Here is a 12,287-nt window from a genome sequence, read left to right as displayed (position 1 = left end):
ACCAGGCCTACTTAGCAGTCCACAACAGCCAGAGCTGGGTTAGACATTAATCAGAAACCCAGAACTCCATCCAGGTTTCCGTTGTGGGTGGCAGGGGCCCAGCATTAGCAGGAAGCTGGATCAGAAGCAAAGGTGCTGGGTTGGGTTGAGGGCATTGCAAGCTGCACAGAGCTCTACCTATCCCCCCCTTTTTTTTTATTTTTAAAAATTTGAGAGGGGGGAGAGAGAATGAATATGAATATGAATAAATACGCATGCTAGGGCAAGCAGACTCTGATTTCCTGGTTCACTACCCAAATGCCTGCAGTGACGGGTTGAGCCAGCCATGCAGCCATGCTGCTGCCTCCCAGGGTCTGCATTAGCAGGAAATGAGTCAGTAGTTAGAAACAGTTTTCACTTCTTGGTTATTATGTATAATATTGTTATGAACATTCCTAAATGAGATTTTGTGTGAACAAGTATTTAGTTCTCTTGGGTATATACATAGAAGTATAAGTGCTTAGATCGTAAGATAACCCTAACTGTAATATTTTGAGGAATTGCCAAACTGTTTTTGTAAAATGGCCATACGATTTTACAGTTGTAACAGCAGTGTGCAAAGATTCTGATTTTTCTGCTTCCTTATCAACACTTGTCCTTTTTGTTTTAGGTATTTTTTTTTAAGATTTATTTATTTGAAAGTCAGAGTTACAGACACACACACAGAGAGAGAGAGAGAGAGAGAGAGAGGTCTTCTATCTGATGGTTCACTCTCCAGTTGGCTGCAGCAGCCAGAGCTGAGCTGATCTGAAGCCAGGATCCAGGAGCTTCTTCCGGGTCTCTCACATGGGTGCAGGGGCCCAAGGACTTGGGCCATCTTCTACTGCTTTCCCAGTCCATAGCAGAGAGCCAGATCGGAAGAGGAACAGCCAGGACTAGAACCTGTGCCCATAGGGGATGCTGACGCTTCAGGCGAGGGCTTGAACCCACTGTGCCACAGCGCCGGCCCCTGTTTTAGGTATTCTTATACATGTGAAGGTGTCTCTGTGGTTTTGATTTGCAACACCTTGGCTACTTAATGATGAACCTCATTTTATATGCTGATTGGCTCTCATCTTTGGAGAAATACCTATTTAAATCCTTAACCAGTTTTTTCAGACTAATTCCATTTATCTTTTAAAAATATTTATTTTTTTTATTAGAGAGAGAGAGATCTCCTATTGGCCGATTCACGCACTACTACCCCCAAAGCCAGCAATAGCTGGTGCTGGGCCAGATCAAAGCCAGTAGCCAGGAACTCTTTCCAGGTCTCCCACATGAGTGGCAGGTTCCCAGGTATTTGAGCCATCACCTGCTGCCTCCTAGGGTTCACATTAACAGGGTATTGGGAGTGGAACTGAAATTTGAACCTAGATTCTCTGATGTGGGATGTCTTAACTATTTCCCTTTGTCATTTTTCATTTGGGATATTTTTGTTGTTGATTTGTAAAGAGTTCCTTATATGTTTTGTATTCAACTGGCTTATCAGATATATGATTCCCAGTCATTTCTCCTATTCTGTGGGTTGTCTTCACATTCATGATAATTTCTCTTGAAGCACACAAGTTACTCATTTTGGTGAAGTTTAGTTTTTTTTTTTTTTTTTTTTTTGTTATTTGTGCTTTTGGTGCCATTACCTAAGAAATCATTGTCTAATGCAGGGTCATAAAGTTTTTTTTTAATAAAGATTTATTTACATATTTGAAAGACAGAGTTACAGGGAGCGAGAGAGAGAGAGAGAGAGAGAGAGCGCGCGCTAGCAAGCGAGCCATTTTCCATCTGCTTACCCACTCCCCAAATGACCACAACATACAGGTCTAGTCTGGGTGGAAGCTAGTATCCAGGAGCTTCTTTGGGGTCTCCCATGTGGGTGCAGGGACCCAGGGACTTTGGCCATCCACTGCGCTCTGAGGTGCATTAGCAGGGAACTAGGTTGGCAGCAGCTAGGTCTCGAACTGCTGTCCATATTTGATTTTGGCATCACAGGCAGCAGCTTTACCTGCTGTGCCACAGCCAAAACCAGAGACCTATCAACTGATTCAGTTCACACAATTCTGACAGAAAAAGAGCTTTCTACTCAATGAGTACCAACACTATTGCATCCAGATCAGCTACGTTCTTGTCCAAGAGTTTTATGGTTTTAGCTCTTAGATTTAGGTCTGTTACCTGTTTAATTTTTGCTATGTGTGAGGTAGGTATCCAGTTTATTCTTTGATGTGTGGCTGTTCAGTTATCCCAGTACCATTTGTTGAAGGGTTTTCTTTCTTCATTGTATGGTCTTGGTACCCTTGTTGGAAATCATATAAGTTTATTGATTTGTGTTTATGTTCGTAACACCAGTAACACAATCTTAACCACAATAGCTTTTTGGTAAATTTAGAAACCAGGAAGTGTGTTTATTCAAGCTTTCTTGCTATTTTTTTGATTGTTTTTGGCTATCTGCCTTCCCTGAGTTTTCACATACATTTTAGAGTTAATTTACACAAATGCAGGCTAGGATTTTGACACGGTTTGTGTTCAGTCTATGGATCTTTTTGGGGAAGATTGCTGCCTTAGTATGTGTGTTTTGCTTTGAGCATGGGATGTCTTTCCATTTATTTAAGTCTCTTTTACTTTCTTTCTTTCTTTTTTTTTTTTTTTTTTTATTTTTTGACAGGCAGAGTGGACAGTGAGAGAGAGAGACAGAGAGAGAAAGGTCTTCCTTTGCCGTTGGATCACCCTCCAATGGCCACCGCTGCAGCCGGCGCACCGCGCTGATCCGATGGCAGGAGCCAGGATCCAGGTGCTTTTCCTGGTCTCCCATGGGGTGCAGGGCCCAAGCACCTGGGCCATCCTCCACTGCACTCCCTGGCCATAGCAGAGAGCTGGCCTGGAAGAGGGGCAACCGGGACAGAATCCGGCACCCCAACCGGGACTAGAACCCGGTGTGCCGGCGCCGCAAGGTGGAGGATTAGCCTATTGAGCCACGGCGCCGGCTTCTTTTACTTTCTTTCATGCTTTGTACTTTTCAGTGTCTAGGTCTTGTACTTCTATTGTTAAATTTATTCCCAACAATTTTACTCTTTTTGATGTTACTGTAAATGGAATTGCTTTTTCAGTTTCATTTCATATTACTCAATGCTTTCAGATTTTTGTATCGTTAACTTGTATTTTGTATACCTTTTTTTTCTCTTTTTTTTTTTTTTTTTTTTTTTTGACAGAGTGGACAGTGAGAGAGAGAAAGGTCTTCCTTTACCGTTGGTTCACCCTCCAATGGCCGCCACGGCCGGTGCGCTGCTGCCGGCGCACCGCACTGATCCAAAGCCAGGAGCTAGGTGCTTCTCCTGGTCTCCCATGAGGGTGCAGGGCCCAAGGACTTGGGCCATCCTCCACTGCACTCCTGGGCCACAGCAGAGAGCTGGCCTGGAAGAGGGGCAACCAGGACAGAATCTGGCGCCCCAACTGGGACTAGAACCCGGTGTGCTGGTGCTGCAGGCTGAGGATTAGCCTACTGAGCCATGGCGCCGGCCTTTTTTTCTCTTAACAATAGAAATCTACCTATCCAAATTCCTGCCTTCATGGCACTTACTTGTATGCTAGAAGTAAAAGAGACCAAAAATAAGATACATAAAATACAGTCCTAAGGGGGAAAAACAAATGAGGAAAGTGCCATGCAAAGTATTTGGAGGTGGAATGGATGAGGGGAAATTTTATTCAGCATGGCCAGAGAAAACTTCACTGGAATGTTAACTTGAGAAAAGAACTAAAGGAGATGAGAGAGCTAGCCCTGTGGATATATGGGGAAGAACATTGTATGTAGGTAGAGAGTGTATTAAATCTGGGAACCTTGAAATGCAGAAGTATATAATGTACATGAAATAAAATGAAATGGCCAGGGTGGTTTTAGAAAAGTAAATGATGGTAAATAAAGAATCAAGAGGGCACATATCATCTGATCGTTATAAGGAGTTTGATTTTTACCTTTGTGTGATGTAGGAAACCACTGGAAGTTTTTGAGCAAAGAAGTAAAAGGGTATGACTTATGTTTTGGCAACATCATTCTGATTTTGATACTGAATATAGACTGTAAGGGGAAAAGGGCAGAGAATCAGGAGACAAGTTAGTAGTAAAACAAGTAAGGTGACTGTGGGTTGGATGGAGTGATGATGGTGAGAATGGTAAGAAGTGGTTGAATTCTGGATATATATTGAAAATAAAGCCCTTAAATTTGGTAGTAGATTATGTGGAAATGTGAAGTAAAAGAGAAGTGAAAGTTGACACAGTGGTTTTGATCAGAGCAACTGAGAATGGAGTTCAATATATATTTTTAAATTATTGCATTAAATTTATGTGTTACATTACATGCCACATAACTGCAGACAGTTTTACCAAATAAATGTGGCAGAAAAGAAAGGAAGGAAAATGTTTTAAAATGTTAGAAATTAGGTTGTAATGGACATTTGTCCTGAAGTAAATCTGAGCTGGAAAACCATGAATCTGGTGTGTGTTCTATCAGTCTTTTTTTTTTCCTTTTCTTTTTTTAAAGACTGAGGGGCCGGTGCTGTGGCATAGCGGGTAAAGCTGCCACCTGCAGTGCTGACATCCCATATGGGTACCAGTTCAAGTCCCAACTCCTCCACTTTCTATCCAGCTCTCAGCTATGACATGGGAAAGCAGTAGAAGATGGCCCAAGTCCTTGGGCCCTTGCATCCACGTGGGAGCCCCAGAAGAAGTTCCTGGCTTCAGATCAGTGCAACTCTGGCTGTTGGGGCCATCTGGGGAGTGAACCAGTGGATGGAAGACCTCTCTGCCTCTCCTCCTCTCTCTGTGTAACTCTGACTTTCAAACAGATAAATAAATCTTAAAAAAAAAAAAAAAAAACTGATTGATTGATTTGAAAGTTAGAGATCTTCCATCTGCTGATTGACTCCCTAAATGGCCACATCGGCAAGGGCTGAGCGAGACTGAAGTCAGGAGCCAGGAGCTTCATCTAACTCTGCTGCTATGTGAGTGCAGGAGCCCAAGTACTTGGACTGTCTTCTGCTAATTTCCCAGGCGTATTATCAAGGAGCTGGATTGGAAGTAGAGCAGCCAGGACATAAACCAATACCCATCCAGGATGCCAGCATTGCAGGCAGTGGCTTTGCTTGCTAAAAAATCTTTTAAGAATATTTGGATGTTTACAGATAGCCTTATGTAATTGTTCATTTTTGTTGATTTCTTGCCTTTTTTTTTTTCCCTCAGGTATTTATTTATTTTAAATCAGAAGTAGAGAGGGAGGGGGGACAGAGAGCAAGTGAGCTTCCATCCACTGGTTTAATCCCTAGATGGTTGCAATGACCAGGGTTGAGCCAAGCTGAAGCTAAGATCCAGGAGCTTCATCTGGTCTCCCACATGGGTAGCAGGGGTCCAAACATTTGGGGCTATCTTCTTCTGCCTTTCCCAGGCCATTATCAGGGAGCTTTCTTGTTCTAGAACTATATATCCATTGAATTGCACAATATATCTTTGGCATCTTTTCATTTAGTTTTTGACGTTTATCCATTTTATATTAATCACTAATTTGTTTTTTAATACATTGTGACTGTACAACAGTTTATTCATTTTTTGGTGAACCTTTAGATTGTTTTCATATTTAGGCTGTTAAGAATAAAAGTATGCATGTCTTTGTGTGAACATATGTTTTCATTTTTCTAGGGTAAACATCTTAATTTCGAATTACTGGGTCACTTGGTAAGTTTATGCTTAAATGTATAAGGAACTGCTGAACTATTTTCCAAAAGGTTATTGCCATTTTTTATTCCCACCAGTATGTGTGAGAGTTATATAGTTCCTTCAAATCCTTTTCAGTGTTTGATACTCTCCAGTTTTGATTGTAAATGTTCTGATGATTGTGGTGATAGCTCCATTGCGTTTTTAAAAATGTTATATCTATAATATAAAGTTTACCATTTTAACCATTTCAGAGGCAGTTCAGAGACATAAAGTACATTTGCATTATTGTACAACTGTTTCCAAACTGAATGTATTCATTAAACAGTAACCACCCATTGCTTCCTCTGTAGTCCCTGATAATCACCATTCTACTTTCTGATCCTGTGAATTTAACTTCTAGGTACTTTCATACAATAGGAACCATGATATTTTGTATTTGGCTTATTTCATTAGCAGAGTATCATTAAAGTTCATCAGTGTTGTAGCATGGAACAGAATTTGTTTTTTTTAGGTTGAATAATGCTTCAAAATGTATGTGTATAACACATTTTGTTTTATCCATTTATTGATTTACATTTGAATTGTTTGCATTTTTGGCTGTATGAATAATAATACTATGAACTTTGGTGTAGAAATACCTACTTTGGCTTCTTTTGGTTATACATTTAGGTGCAGAATAGTTGGGTTGCATGGTAATTGTTTAATTTTTGAGGAACTGCTGTATTTTCTACAGTGGCTGCACCATTTTATATCACTACCAGCAGTGTATAAATAAAACTCCCCAGTTTTTCCAGGTAATCAATAAAATTTATTTTCTGGGGTTACGAAAGTAATTTGTCATCCTAGTGAGTATTAAGTGTCTTTATAGTTTTAATTTACATTTTCCTAATGACTAATATTATTAAGAAGTTTGCTTCTTTTGTAAGTGCTCAAATATTTTATGTGTTTTTCTTTTCAGAGTGTAAATCCTTTGTCAGATCTGTGTATTCTTTACTGGCTGCTTATTTATTTTAAAAAATTCTATTGCTTTTTTTGTTTTATTTGAAAGGAAGAGAGACAGACAAGAGATCTTCCCATCCCCAGTTCGTTCTGTAAATACCTGTAACAGCTAGGGCTGGTCCAGGCCAAAGCCAAGAGCTGGAATTCAGTTTGGATTCCCCACATTGGGTGCAGGGACCCAAGTACTTGAACCATTATCTTTTGCCTTATATCTTGTGTATTAGCAGGAAGCTGAAATCTAGGGGACAGGATATGTGTGTGCCAAGTGGTATCTTGACCACTAAATGGCCACCACTGCTTATTTTTTTTTTAACTTTTATTTAATGAATATAGATTTCCAAAGTACAGCTTATGGATTACATTGGCTCCCCCCCCCCCCATGACTTCCCTCCCGCCCACGACCCTCCCCTTTCTCGCTCTCTCCCCTTCCATTCATATCAAGATTCATTTTCAATTTTCTATATATACAGAAGATCAGTTTAGTATACATTAAGTAAAGATTTCAACAGTTTGCACCCACATAGAAACACAAAGTGAAAAATACTGTTTGAGCACCCACTGCTTATTTTATTAGGGAGGAGTGTTGAAATCTCTGATTTTTTTAAATAGCTGATTTTTTTGTTTAGTTGTAAAACATTTTGTTCAAATTATTGAGGTTTAATTTATATGCACGTGTTTTGATTTAAAAGCTTGGTCAAAAGGTATAACTTGTTTTAAGAGTTTTTCCTTTAATGAATTCAGTATAGTTCCTAGATAAAGTTCTAAGAATATAATGATATACCCTTCCTCCTTCCCTCTAACTCTGCTGTCCTTCATCCCTCTCCTTTTCTTTTTTTTTTCAGCTTTTGAGATATTTTAAATTTATATTACAGTAAAAAGGGTTTGATGCTTTGCCAAATAAGTTTAACAAGTAAAAACAAAAACACTGTAGTTTAGTAGCAATATAGACAATGGCTATAAACAATACTTGAATGAGAAAATGACCATTTCACCCATGTGGGATGCAGGTGCTGCAGGTGGCCCCTCCTTCTTTCTTATTGTTTCTGTTTAGATAATGTAGTTTATCTTGTTTTTCCATTTACTTCTATAATCTCTGCTTTTTAACTTGAATGTTTAGACCATTTATATTTATTGTAATTGCCAATATGGTTATGTTTAAGACTATTTCCCACTAACCTTACCAGTTCTTCCTTTGTAAATTCTTTTTTGCTTTCTTTTGGATTAATTGAGCAGATTTTTGAACTTTGTTTTTTCTCTGTTAACTTATTCTTCTGTAATTTTTCTCTAGTAGTCACAGTAGGATTTACACTATGCACTTTGATCTCAATTTATCTTCAAAATATAGTTCATCTTAGTTTATAATGTAAGAACATTAGTATATATCTCTTCCCTTCCTCTCCTTCCTTTTTTTTTTTGCTATTTTGGTCTTATTTTGTATTTCCATATGTTACAAATTATACAGTAGATTTTATAAGTTTCTTTGAAGTTTGTTTTTAATTGAGGGCAGAGTTGGGAAGAAAGGAAGTGAATTTCCACCTATGGTTCACTCCCCATATGTTCACGATAGCTAGGGCTGGGCCAGGCCTAAGCCAGGAGGCAGGAGCTCCATCTGGGTCTCCCAAGTGACAGAAATCTGAATGGTTGAGCCATTATCTGCCTCCTGGGGTGCTCCAAAATAGGAAACCAACATCCAAGACAGCATCCTAATGCGCTGCAGTTGCACCACAATGCCTTTTAATTGTTTTAGAAGTAATGATAAAAACTAGCAGTAACATTTTTCTATTTACCTTCATATTTACCATTTTAATTTTCCCCCTTTTTTGTAGATTCCTGCTTATAGATCCAAGTTTCCTTCTACTGATACTTCAAATTCTTCTACTTAAAGAACTTTCTTTAGTTCTTTTTAAATCTTTTTTTAAAATTTATTTTCATTTTTGTCTGAAAGGAAGAGTGAGACAAGCAGATCTTCCACCTGCTGGTTCACTCCCCAAGTGCCTGCAACAGTCAGGATCCCAGAACTCCATCTGGATCTCCCATATTGGTGGCAGGGACCTAAGTACTTGAGCTATCATCTATGATTCCTAGGGTGCACATTCACAGGAAGCTGATTAGAAGCAGAACAGTGGGAACTCAAGCCAGGCACTCTGATATGGAATGTGGGTGTCCCAAATGACAACCTTATGTCTTTAGTATTTCTTCTTCTTCTTCCTCTTCTTCTTCTTCTTCTTTTTTTTTTTTTTTTTTTAAGTTTATTTCAGAGAGACATAGAGGTCCTCTATGCTGATTCATTCCTCAAATGGCCGCAGTGGCTGGAGCTGGGCTGATCCAAAGCCAGGAGCCTGGAGCTTCTAACAGGTCTCCCATGTGGGCATAGGGTCCCAAGGACTTGGGCCATCTTCTGCTGCTTTCTCAGGGCATAGCAGAGAGCTTGATTAGAAGTGTAGCAGCTGGGACTTGAACTGGCGCCCATATGGAATGCTGGCACTGCAGGCGGTGGCCTTATCCGCTATGCCACAGTGCTGTTCCCCTTCTTGAGTATTTCTAAAGTGTAGTTATATTAGGCATAAAAAATTCTGACTATTTATATGGAAATATTTTCATTTTACACATCAACATTTTAGCATGAAAATTTTCAAGTTTACAGACTTTAAAATAGTTAAAATAATTGTAAAATGTAATACCATAACATTTTGTTTGCTTGTCTCATATCTGTTAATCTGACCACCTACTGTATTTCTTAATTTGTCTTATTTTTTGATACTCATTGTAAGTTGCAGATGTTTATATGACACACCATTAACTTCAGCGTTTATATTAACACAAACTTAGTAATTTAGTATTATTAATTAGAATGTAGTATACTATTCCAGTGTTTAATGCTGTATAACGAATCATCCCAAATGTAGTGCCTTAAACATAATTTATTTTGCTTATGAATCTCTTAATTTGAGCTGGGAATGGCAGAGTTGATATCTTGGCTTTAATTTAGCATGTCAGCTGGGCTGACTTGATGCCTGGAAGGTAGAATCATCTGAAGACTTGCTCATTCACACATCTAGAGATTGATACAGATCGTCAGGAATTTAGCTGGAGCTGTGATCTAAGAGCTGTGTTCTAGAATAGTTAAATGTAGCTTCTGCATATGACTCCTTGGCTTCTGTGCTACATGGCTGCCTTTGCAGCATGATGACTGGATTCCGAGAGTGAGGATCTTTTAAAGAGCAAGGCATAAAAGCATGGCATTTTTATGATTTTGCCTCAAAAGTCACAGAACATATACTTCTGTACTTTTTGGTCAAAAGGGTCAAAAACACCATTTAGCTTCAAGAAGTGTCATAGGCTCCACCTCTTGATGCAAGAATGCCACTATTGCGTTGTTAAGAAGAGCATGTGGGATGGGTGTTGTTAGGATGGCCATCTTGGAAAATAATAATTAGCCTGCTGCATTACTATTCCATGAGTTTTGATAAAGTCATACACTTTTGCAACAAAGTCCTAACAAGTATAGAACCCACACCCCTGCCTTCCTTATTGTTCCTCCTCACCCCCCCACCACCATTTTTCTGTTTTCATCATAGTTTAGCCTGCTCCAGAACTTCATGTAAAGAGTATCTTTCATTACTTATGATTTATACAATGTTGTTTTTACCTTGAATGATGTTTTTGAGATTCATCCCTGTTTTTGCAGGTTTCAGTTGATTTTTAACTTTAATTCTATTAAAGGACACTTGGCCTGTTTTCTGTTCTAAACTGTTTTCAGTTCCTAGCTGTTAGGAATAAAGCTACAGTGAAAGTTTGTGTGAAAATCTCTTTGTGGCCATATATTGGTTTTGCTTTCTTTTAGGTGAACAGCGTAGAGTGTAGGTATTTTTTACAGACTCATTTTATAATTAAATGCCAAGTCTTTCCACTAAATTGGTTTTAATTTATATTCCTGTGAACAATTTGTGAGAACGCCAACTGCTTTACATCTTTGTCCACATTTGAGATGGTCAGTCTTTCTGAGGTAGTATTCTGATGCATGTACAGTGATTTTTCTTCATTTTGTGGAATATATTTTCATTTGATAATATATAATTGTAGGTTGGTATATTTTTCTTTGTTTGTGATAAGATTGTGATTATATTTTTTTCTCCCCTCAGACTTAGTTTTTTTCTTTGACTTAAGATTTTTTCTTTATCACTATTTTTCTTTGTGATCATTCAGTTGAGAGTTTTGAGATGGTTGGTTGGTTGGTTGACTGACTGCTTTTAGATCTGTACATTTATAGTTTTTATCAAATTTGGAAAATCAAAACCCATTATTCTATGTATTTTAACCACCTCTTCTCCCTACCATTTCCTTTTTTCCTGTGATTCTGTTCATTACTTTTCTGTTTATGTTGTATGACTTATTTTCCTTTTGACTTGCATTGTTAGTAATTTTTTATGGGATGGTGAGCATTGTAATATTTTGTTTTGGAATGACTGGATTTTGTTTTCTTTGACAGTGTTGAGCGATGTTTTGGCATCCAGGTAAATAACTTGTTGATTAGTTTGATCTGTTCCAGGCTTCATTACAGTGTATCTAGAGAAGGCTTTATTTTAAGGATACTAAGTTCTAAAGTGTGACCCTTATTAATCCTCTCAGTTTGAATGTGTTCTCTTCACTCTGTTTGGAGAGAATTTAGGAATCTCCCAGTTCTTTTAAGCACTGGGAGTATTTAATTCCTTAGCTCCTCTTTTCTCCAGTTTCACCGAGTTTATCGCCTTACTTGTGAACAGTTAGTATGCAGCAAAGGCCTCCCAAGGATGGATTTCTGGATTCTTTTCTCCACATAGTTTTCATCCTCTTTGGCACTCTGTCTTCAGCTCCAGAACTCTGATCTCTTGATTCTCACCTTAGTGAGACTGCTGGCTTCTGATTCTCCTCCATTGACTGCAGGTTGGGAAGTGCCTGTAGAACATACTTAGGGTTTGGTTCCTGGTGCCCCACCCCCCTTTTTCTTTTCTCCTTTCATGGATCCCATTGATGTACTGTTAATCTAGTATTTGAAAATTCTTGCTTTTCACAGGAAGCAACTGGTATGTTTGCTTGAATCATTTTTTGCACTTTCTGTTCTACTTGTGTGCTTTTCTAGTATTCTGTCTGGATTTTTCTCTTTGAATCCTTTTTGATTATAATGTGGTATTTGTTGAATTTTTACGCTGAACACTTGTTTAGCCAGTCTTCAGAAAAAGAGTAGCAGCTCCTCTGAATTGCCCTCAAGTGTGATATCTTGACTTTAATAGCGTAATTTTTCCTGGCTTTATACTGTTTGTGACTAGACTCTGTCACATTCATTGTAGTTTGACTTAGAATGTTTTTGACTTTACAGTGGTACAAAAGCCATATATACAGGATAGAAACTGTACTTTGAATTTTTATCTTCTCCTGGGTTAGCAGTGTATGTGATTCAGCAGCAGCAGCAGCAGCAGCAGCAGCAGCAACAGGATTCAGTTCCTTGTCAGGCATACAGACATGAGAGTGAATGACTGATAATCTAGTCTACAGTAGTCTTTCCTTAACTATGATTTCATTTTCCTTAAATTACCCGT

General features: G+C 38.6%; 1 protein-coding gene across 28 annotated transcripts in view; it reads left to right on the top strand.

Annotated features, from left to right (window-relative positions):
• UBE3A (ubiquitin protein ligase E3A) overlaps positions 1-12,287 on the top strand; it is a 97,818-nt gene that overhangs the window by 8,927 nt on the left and 76,604 nt on the right. For 14 of the 28 annotated variants that reach the window (XM_089309219.1, XM_089309226.1, XM_089309224.1 and 11 more), the window contains exon 2: positions 5,695-5,730. The exons of the other annotated variants lie outside the window; for them this stretch is intronic. The gene's annotated coding sequence lies outside the window, so the exon portion shown is untranslated. The remainder of the gene's footprint in view (positions 1-5,694; positions 5,731-12,287) is intronic. 28 annotated transcript variants of the gene reach the window in all.

This window comes from Oryctolagus cuniculus, chromosome 12 (genome assembly GCF_051225735.1).
Source record: "Oryctolagus cuniculus isolate XC-2025 breed Fujian yellow rabbit chromosome 12, ASM5122573v1, whole genome shotgun sequence".
In the NCBI taxonomy this organism is placed as follows: domain Eukaryota; kingdom Metazoa; phylum Chordata; class Mammalia; order Lagomorpha; family Leporidae; genus Oryctolagus; species Oryctolagus cuniculus.
This window is presented reverse-complemented; position numbering and strand designations above follow the sequence as displayed.